At 40.0% G+C, this 10315-nt stretch overlaps 1 pseudogene; it reads left to right on the top strand.

Annotated features, from left to right (window-relative positions):
* The first annotated feature begins 3101 nt into the window (after window positions 1–3101).
* Window positions 3102–3831, top strand: LOC114018433 (annotated as a pseudogene).
* Window positions 3832–10315: the final 6484 nt, after the last annotated feature.

The raw sequence follows: 10315 nt of genomic DNA, 5'->3' as shown, positions 1-10315 counted from the left end.
ACCACATGTCTCTGTGTGTGAGTTGGTATGAGAAAGAATACACAGAAACTGAGGACAGACCAAAAACATAAAGAGAGATGTAGTTGGAAAAGGCAAGAAAGGCTAGCAGTAATCTGTGAGCAGAATGTGACCCTGGAAAAGAGAAGGCAGTTTTTTGGTTTGTTGGTAAAGGAGCTAAGAAACGGTTTGTTTTGTTCTTGGTTCCTTCTGCATTCAGAGACACAGGGCTTAGTACACTTTTTGTAAATAAACAAAGTTGCATCAAAGACATACCTGAAGATCATCACCAATTTCTACTCCCAAGTGGAACAACCTACTAGGCCCCAAATGTATAGCTAGCCACTCGGGCGAAAAAAGGTAACACTAGTGTCAGGGTTGCATCACAGTTTCCAAGGAAAGAGGCTATGAGCTGGTATTCATGTTGAACCAAGATGACACAGGTCATGGAGGTGCTTGCAAAAATAAAAAATGGCCACCAGGATTTAAAACAAGATCTTGCAGATCAAGATCAGTGAAAGGAGGCCAAAAGACACTTCAAGAAGCTGTAGAATTTGCTACAGAACTGGAATCTTTTCTTGCAGCTGTGAACCAGATAGTAAAGAAGAGAGAAGCTGATCACCATGGGCCCTGTAAGTGCACTCTGTGTGTAATATGTATGAAGACAGAAGGATTCTAATCTGGTTAATGATCACACTGAACAACTGGGACAAATGATCAATTTGGTTTGCAAAATAAGGGAACCTGGCAATAATGCAAAAATTGACAGAAACAATTCAGTTAAATGCTGATACTGTGACAAAAGTGGCCACAAAAAGAAGGATTGCTATAAATTGAAGGTGGGCCAAGATAGACTGTCACAAGCGTCTAGTGAAAGCTTCTCTCCCTGCCCCAGAAAGGGGAACATGAAGCTGAAAGGGCAAACATTGGAGATACCAGGATCAGCTCCACAGGTTTTATTTCAGTCTGGGCAGTAAAACAACTGTAATGAGAGTTTGGCAGTTGCATGTGTAATAGGATTGGTGATGAGTATAGGGATAGTTGACAGAGGCTCCAACATATGCTCTTAGATCTGACATGATAAAAAGGCTGCAGAAGAGAGGATCCAAAACTAAACTACCTAATTTTGGACTCAAATGGAGACAGTGACTGGGGAAAGCGCACCTATCCTAAAATTGGGTTTGAAGATTGTACCTCTGGAATTCAAGCAAGAAGTCTGGGTGGCTGACATAGTGGATGCCACATGATGGAATAGCTTTCCAAGAAGGTAAGGATGCGGAGTGGTGAAAACCAGTTTTGCTCTTGTGGATCTGAAAAAAGAACTGATCCCTATTCATTTGCTGAATGTTTCTGAGAAACAGCAGCTACTGAAAAAAGGGAACCGATGTTGCAAAATGTGAACAGATGGATAGTAAATACTGGTATAAAACAAAACTACAAGAAGGAAGGGGGTAAAGGTGAGTTCCCAGAGTTTCTACTGGACCTGTTCCAGGACAGTGCTGTACATTTAAATGGCTTAGGACAAAAGAGGTAACCGTATCAATATTCTAGAATTTTAACACTTTATGTAGTAGCCAATCTTGTTCTTGTTCTTCTCATTGGGCGCAATCCATGTCCACCTCCTCTTGGTCTTCTTCTTAAAGCAGGTGTTACCAATGAACATTTCTTTCATCTCCGCCAGAGTTGCCAGTCACTCTCCTCATGGATTTCATTTGCCAATGCCATACCTTCCAATGAACTTTTCACCTTCTTTGCCTCTTCCAATTTTGACATTGAAATCTCCCATCGCAATCGTATGTATGGATTTTTGAGCGAGGGTTTCCTTGAGCTTCTGATAGAATTCTTCCACATCATCATCTTCACTTGTGCTTGTGGGAGCAGAGATCTGAATAATCTTCAGAGTGCTGTTCTTGTCCAATTGGAGGTGTAGCACTACAATGCGAGATGACTTGAACTTGCAGGAAATGATTTTTGAAGTCCATTCCTTATGATGATGAAGCCGATTCCTCCAACGGCTCTCATGCCTTCTCCTTTTCCCAACATGATGGCACTTTTGTCTCAACACTTCACTTCCATCTTCTTTCTTCGTTGTGTTTCACAGAGACCAAGAATGTTGCAGACAGTCCTTGCCTTTTCCTCCATTAGATGGTTGATCGAATCATCTCTCATCAGTGTCCTGCAGTTATAGGTGCACACTGAAAGGGCAGTCCTTTTTCTGACCCTGAGATTCTTAACATCCTCTTGTCAACTGAACTCTCCACCACCATCGTAGAATGGATCAAGGAGCACACAAGGAGTTGGGACTTGTTTATTCACATTGTTTTAGCCATTTCTTCACCCACCCGCTGGCTATGCTGTCAGTGGTGCATTTACCTCCTCAACTTAGCAAGCACCCAACCTCAAGGAGGAGGATAGCTGTTCTCTCCCTGGGTTGGTAGTCTGACACCTTAATAGCATTGTTGAACCTACTGAAGAATAAACTCTGCTATCCTCGCTGTCAGACAAGCCAGGGTCACTGCTGTGCCACTTTGAGGTATTGAGGTAGGATTTTGTAGCAGAAGAACAAGAACGAGATTGACTATATTCTGATCGATAAGTGGTGTATTGTACAAGACATCTCAGTAGTATCATCATTTAACACTGGTAGTGACCATCGCTTGCTCAGAGCATGGCTCAACTTCAATGAAAAGGTGGAGAAGAAAGCGCTACAGATGGCAAATCAGAGACAGCAGCCAAAAATATGCAATGAGGCAATCTTGAAAGCAAACATTTCCAAGGAAGACTGGAGTCTTATAGATAACTATGATGAGGATTATAAAAACTTCACTGATAAATTGAGGCAATGCGTGAAATTATCTGAGAAAGAAAGACCGCAAAGAGTGAAGGGAAGAATCTCGGAGGAAACACAGAACCTGCTAGAGAAGCAGAGGAATATGAAGTGAAATGATGGGGACAATCTTGAGTACTCCTTCCTCTGCAAGTTGATAAGAAGTAGACTAAAGGAGGACTTTGAGAAGTACTGAAATGATAGGCTCTTAAAGACTGAAGATTGCAGAAGCCTCAAAAAATGCAAAAGGGAATTGACACTGTACCGGTCAACAATAATGGTGCTGAAGAATAGGGACAGAAAACCAGTAATTGATAGAACAGGAATGGAAGCTGTCTGCAAAGATTTCTACACTGAAATGTTTGTGTCTCAGATAAATGTCCCAGTACCAACTCTTCAACAGATCAATGAGCATGTCAGCAAAGTTCGACATGCAGTTCACCAGATGAAGAAAGGAAAAGCCACAGGTAAAGATGGACTGACAATTGAAATGATAAGAGCTGGAGGCCAAGACCCCTGGGAAACCCTTGCTCAGAGGTTTAGCCGTTACTTGGAAATGCAGAAGATACCATCTAGCTGGAAGGAGTCCAACACCATTCTGCTGTACAAGAAGGGTGATCCTGAAGATCTAAAGAACTATCATCCAATATGCCTGCTCTCACATGTCTACAAGCTGTTCACCAAAATAATAATAAACTGACTCTCACAGAGTCTGGATGAGAAGCAGCTGAGAGAGCAGGCAGACTTTCAAAGGAATTTCAGCACAATGGACCATATTTTCACTATAAACCAGCTTGGAACACTCAAGGGAATACAAATTCCCTTTATGTATTGCCTTTGTCATGACACATGAAAAAGTGTTTGTAGAGATCAATGCAGTGTTGAAAGCTCTTGCAGAGCACGGCATTGACACAAACTATATCAAAATATTAAAGGAAGCAAATTTTGACTGCACTACAGATATAACTTTATTTGATACTCCCTTTTGCTTCCCAGTTAAGGTGTGAAACAAGGAGACACAGTTTCACAGAAACTCTTCACAGCCTGCCTCGAAATGGTAATAAGGTGGATTAATTGGAAGGGTGAAATCAACATCAATGGAAAGCAGTTAAGCCATCTCAGATTCACGGATGATATTGTGTTGATCACCAAAAATACTATCAAACTACAGAAAATGCCATGAGACTGCAACAGAAAAAGCAGCCAAGTCAGACTGAAAATTAACTGCTCCAAAATGAAATTTATGCAGTCTGATACCTTGCCAAAAGCCCAAATAACAACCAAGGGAGAACAAATAGAAGAAATTGAGCAATATATCTATTTGGGCCAAGAAATTAACCTGCGCCACGATCAGGAAGGTGAACTCTCGCAAAGAAAGAAAACAGGTTGGTGAGCATTCAGTTCTATCAAGGATGTCCTCCAAGGAAAAATCAACAAGGCAACACAAGCCAGCCTCTACAACTCAACAGTACTGCCAGCAATGTTGTACGGCAGCGAAACATGGGCGCTGGCAAAGACAGAGGAGCAGCAACTGTCTGTCACAGAGAGGGCGATGGAAAGAAGAATTCTGGGAATTTGAAGTGATCAGACAGCAGAATGGAGTGCAGGACGTCGTTGTTGAGAGCAGGCATAGCGAAATGAGATGGTCCGGGCATATCGCGAAGCTCACTGACAATCAATGGAGTGCAGCTGTCGCTGAGTGATACTCACAGGAACGGAAACGACCACTCGGCCGATCTCCAAAGAGATGGGAAGATTTTATTGTGAAAAGACATGGCCACACATGGAGAAGGAAGGCCAGGATACAAGAAGAATGGAAGATTGTTGTGATTGGTGCAATCTATATGAGGGCTGAAGGACCGATTGATCAAGGTGATGTAGTAGACAATAACAGCTAGAAAGATTATTTAACAGAATGCCTTAATATATGCTGTAGTAATTCTTCAGGTCTTTGAAGGTGAAGTCAGAGGCATGTCAAAGATAGGATTAGATCTGCAACTGAAAAGCATTGAAACCAAGAGGCTTCTGGGCTCAGATAAAGCTGAGCATGTAAACTGGTTCAGGGTAAATTAACAATTGATATTTTACCCAAATGTAAATTGTAAGTTACCTGAATCTTTTATAAGCTTTAAATATAAATTAAACTATTTTTAAATGTTCACATGTCTCTGCATTTCATGGTTTTGGCCAGGATCAATCGAAGAATTATAACTGGAAATAATATTCTCACAGTATTTCCTTTCTAAGGCCATACCGAGGTCTGGGAAATTTGGCAAGAAAACCAGTTCTCAATAAATTTCAAAAGTAAAGAGATTCAGGTTGATTTGCATACAATTGGGATGTTTACTCAAAATAAACTTCTCAAAACTGCAAAAATTCTTCCATTGCTTTGAGTATAGTAAGGAACAAAGAAGGGCAGAAATCAGATCAGATACTGGGGTGTATAGGATAAAGTTGATGGGTTGAGAAGGGCAGCAATTGAAAGTCCTGGATCATATCAGATCTCTTGATCCAACCTTATGATGACTAGATGTATCACACATCCATATGGTAGGTTTAACATGTATGAACAATGAGCTCTAATTTGCTTTACTGTTGCAACTTGGGCTGAGGTCCCCTTGGCAGAAAGTCTGTCTAGAAGGATGTCAATAGGGTGCAAGATATCTCCAATCTCTGCTCTGCCACAGAGCTGGAGCTGAGCAGTATGTCCCAGAAAGTGGTTATGACTAGTCAGGGAGTCATGTGCCCAGGACACCTGGGAGATTCACTGATTCCTGTAGTCATCTCTGCTGAAAGGGATCCTATGGAGTCCCCATTGTACTTTAAATTTTCCTTCCATTAGTGGAACCCATTAGTACAAGCACAACCTGCCTCCCCACTCCCGGGATGGATCCCCCTGGGATGCAGAGGCCCTCAAAGTTATACAGTCATTGAGTTTAAGGCCAGAAGGGATCATAAGATCATCTAATCTGATCTACTGCATACCACAGGCTACCGACATCACCCAGCACACACTAAACCTACAATCAAAATTAGACCAGAGTATTACAGCTCACAGGAGACTAAACTATTATGTGCCACAGTCAGAGAATAAGAGGGACTGAGTTGCACCAGTGCCCAAGGCCCCAGCAATGGCAGGAAATTGATTAAGTGAGGTCTACCCAGATGACCTCAGTAAGTGACCCACACTTCATGCTTCAGAAAAAGGTGAACCTCCCCCACCCCCAAGGTGACCGCCAATCTGACATGGAGGAAAATTCCTTCTCGACCTCACCTGTAGTGATCAGTTAGATCCAGAGCCCATGAGCAAGAGCCAACCAGCTAATCACATGACAGAGAGTATGCTCTGTGCCAACACTGAGAACTGACCCACCCTCTCCAGTGTCCCATCTCCAGCCGTGGCCATCTCTGATATTTCAGAAGAAAGAGACCAAAAAAACAAAAGACCAAACCAGAAATCATGGGGCTGGGAGGAGAAGGAGGAAGGAAATCCCTTCCTGACTCCAGTACATGACCAGTTGAAGTTCTGAAGGATGAGCTTTAGGAACATCAGAAGTGAACCAGAAGGGACCCTCAGGGCTATTGAGCCCTGCCCCCCACCATCACAAGCCACCCAGCCATACAATCCCACTCATAAATTTGTCCAGATCTCTTAAAAACTAATTAAATTGTTTGTATCCAAAAGTCCTATTGGGAGCAAGGGCACTGCAACCTTTATAGAAGTGGAGGGGCCACCAGAGCCAAGTGGTGGTGGTGGTGCAAGGGGGCCACGCCTCCCACTTTTTAATATGGACATAGTTTGGGGGGCAAGGGCATAGTTGTGTGTGTGCATGTGCGTGCTCAAGTGTTTTGACAAAGTCTTTAGATCTGCTGGTTCAATATGAATAAATAACAGTAATATATATATATATATATATATATATATATATATATATATATATATATATATATATTTAAATATATACATCTTAATGTACATTTTAAATACACATTTTAATGTACATATATTTAATAAAGCTGACATTTCTAGATTTTGATGGTTTAGCTGCACAGTGTATTTCATTGTCTTATGATTCCCATCTTTCCCACACACAGCAGGATATTCCACTGTACGAACACTTTGTTAAACTGCCACAGTAAATTATTTTTATGTTTACTGACTGAACCTCTGATATGTGCTAAAATTGTACCATTGCTTTGATTTTGAATGAAAGTATCCTGAACTACCCTGTGATTTGTTTTTATTCCTACCAGAACAAATTCTGTTACATTAGACATCATTTTCCTTAAGGGCTTTAGCAAAGCCTTACAAAGAAAGGAAAAAGATTTTTTTGCAGCTATAAAGTAGTATTAGCTTGACAACGGATAGCTGGCACTACGAAATCCCACCATGAGACACTCCATTTAAATGTACAGATTAGGTTCAGCCCATTAAAATTACTGTCATGACTTGAACAGTCTCACTCCATTTAATTTTAATCATGATCTGTTATTTTAAAAAAAAAACAGAGAAAGAAAATAGGTACAGAATTCAACCCTCAGTCTCTCTGATCAGAAATTTAAAATATTAAACCTGATATAGCTCACAAGAAATGTGTGATGATAACACCTAATTGCTCATGTATATAGCGCCACCTCCTTAACTGTTGCAAATAGACATAGCTCCATTGAAGCATATGGCTCATAGTTGCTCACAGTTTTTAAAACATGATATGAGGAAATACTGGAGCAGGCTATAATATTCAAGATGCAGTCAGATATTGATTAATTTAACTATTTCTGGCATTTCCTGCAAAAACAGCATTAGAGGTTTTTGGTCTAAGAAGATGACCCCACCATATACAGTAATTTATTCAGTTGTATGGAATCTGTGCCCAGTATGCCTATACTTCCCAATGGCTTGGAAGGATTTTCAGGAACACTTTGAAATACTACAATATGTTTAATTTATTTATACACTTTCTCCACTTGGACAGAAAGTCTTCCATGGCAATGTTCTGAAATTACCTCAGGAATCACCATCTTCCTGTTTCACACTCTTTTGCTCCTGTTCACTTTCTCCCTTATCTCTTAATAATTAAACATAAATGAAGTAAATTTTAGAAAAAGGGAACTAGCAAGATGTATGCCCATCATCAATTCAAACACGTTGCTTGTGTGCGCTACAAACCTCTCCTTCCATATTTGTCTTTCTTTTTTTCTCCTTAAGGCAAGTCTTCTCTGCAATAAAAGACCTAAAGTGCTGAGTCTCAAAGCCCTAGCTCAACTGATTCAGGCTCATGGGGCTCAGGCTGAGGGGTTAAAAATAGCAGGCTGAGGCTGGAGCCCGGGCTCCAAAACCCGGCCTCAAAGCCCAGGCTCCAGCCCAAGTGGGAATGTCTACACTGCTATTTTTAGCCCTGTAACCCAACCCCTCAGAGCCTGAGTCAATTGACCCAGACTCTGAGGCTCAGTTCACAGGTTTTTCTTTGCAGTGTAGACTGCAAACATGAGAGTGTAAGCACTTTGGGTTATATCCTGTGTCTTACTATACACTGATACAACACCTAGAAAAGTAGGGCCTCAGTCTTGAACGTATTTCATAAGTATAGGGCTTTGGTGTGCTACTACAATATAAATCATAATGGAAACAATAAGAATAACTGGAACCTATTTTCCTGCTATAGGAAGAATTAACTCCTCTTGACTTCAGGGATTTACTTGCATCCTGTGGTAGGAGAAAAAGGCCACAGTACATTTTTCTTGTTAATGATCAGTATTAGCTTTGCAATAAAATATCGTTTAGCCTAGTGCACAAAATATATAAAACATTTTAGAAATGGAATTTTATAAATGTAGAATTGGTTTTATGCTATACGTCATTTTTTAATACTTATTCTTGTGTTGGCTTATGATGTTAGCCTTCAGAAGACACAGAATAAAATAAACCCCACAATTCCCCTTCCCCAATTTATTTTGCTATAAGTGTTTTGAACTATGCAGAGTTCTATTTTAACAAGATAGTGATATTTGGTATGGACTTGATCCTGCATTCACTAAAGTTAAAACAGTATCAAGGCAAAACTCCTACTGACCTCAGTAGTGCTTGAAAAGGCCTTACTAAATAATATTATGCAAAGTCAAAATTCTCTTCTCAGATCTGCATAGCAGATGACACCTCCAAATATCTGCTTCACCTACATATGTGACATTTACATTGGTTGCAAGAGAATATCTATGCATTTAAGGCTTGACCAAGATCCCATTGAAATCAACTAGAATTGTTTCATTGTGGATAAGATCTTAGGGAGAGCCAAAGAGCAAAGCCAAGATTCTCTGTGTAGTTCTGAAAGGATATTTTTGCATGAATAAACATAGCTAGATTGTTTTATTTCTAGCTAAACTCTTTTGGGGATTTACAAATAATATATTTCCATAAATGGATGGATGGATATTTGGATAGAAAGAAAGACTGCAACAAAAAGAGCTCTGGGAGTATCTTTTAAATTATGTACTTTTAGTATGTGTTTATTTTATTTTTATGAGAGGGCAAGAGATAAAGAAGCTTTAATCACAACCATCAAGACAAAATGCAGATGTTAGGTCAGATTCTGATCTAATTTACATCTGCGTAAATCTGAAACAACTATAGTGAATACCATGGAGTTACTCCAGATAGACACGTATATAAGTGAGAGCAGAATCAGGTAGTGTACAATAATACAAGAGTATATTCATATTTATTTAATAGGTTAAAAGCACTGGTATTATTCACTTATAGTATCATTAATGGACAAATATTACAACTCCCCCCTCCCTTTTAACTTCAATACAAGGCAAAAATCTAGATCTGTGAGTTATCTGACCAAAGGTGGTTGCAAATAGAATGTGCATAACAGTAAAAGATTCCCAGGTCTAGACAATACGTATTGGCATATTAGTCCTCTTTGTATACATGAATTTATCCATGTCTATACCCCCAGATCAGTTGTGGCTGAGATAAAATGGCTAAGGCTACTGTGATTCAGCTTAAGATACATTAGAGTAGGAATGTTTTCCTCAGGGTTTGCCCATCCATCGCCAACAGATCTGTAAACTTATTTAATGTTCCAAAATATTTTCTAATTAGTTTTAAGTGTGTTTCTACTATGTTCTAAAAGATTTTAACTTTCATAGATTCCTATCACACAGTTGGAGAGACACAATAGGAGTTACTTACAATTTATACCTGTGTAAATGAAAAATCAGTCAAACCCCATTCTTTCTTTCTTTTTTTTGCAAGATCCAGTGTAACGTGAACCTACTAGCATGTCACCAAGCCAGCTTCTCTTATATTTTATGGGCTGTTCATAGGAAGTCATGATGGGTAACTCCTTGTTCTCAAAAGGTTTCAGATGTGGACTTCTTCACAATAGATCCAGGCTCTCCCTTCTCTTTTTAAACACAGAGTGCCTGATTGTGCAGTCCTTGGACTACTCCTGAAGTACACACCCATTGTTGGTTGCAGTGTAA

This window comes from Chelonia mydas, chromosome 3, assembly GCF_015237465.2.
Source record: "Chelonia mydas isolate rCheMyd1 chromosome 3, rCheMyd1.pri.v2, whole genome shotgun sequence".
NCBI classification, from domain to species: domain Eukaryota; kingdom Metazoa; phylum Chordata; order Testudines; family Cheloniidae; genus Chelonia; species Chelonia mydas.
Note: the sequence above shows the minus strand (reverse complement) of the source record. Positions and strands in the feature narration are given on the sequence as shown.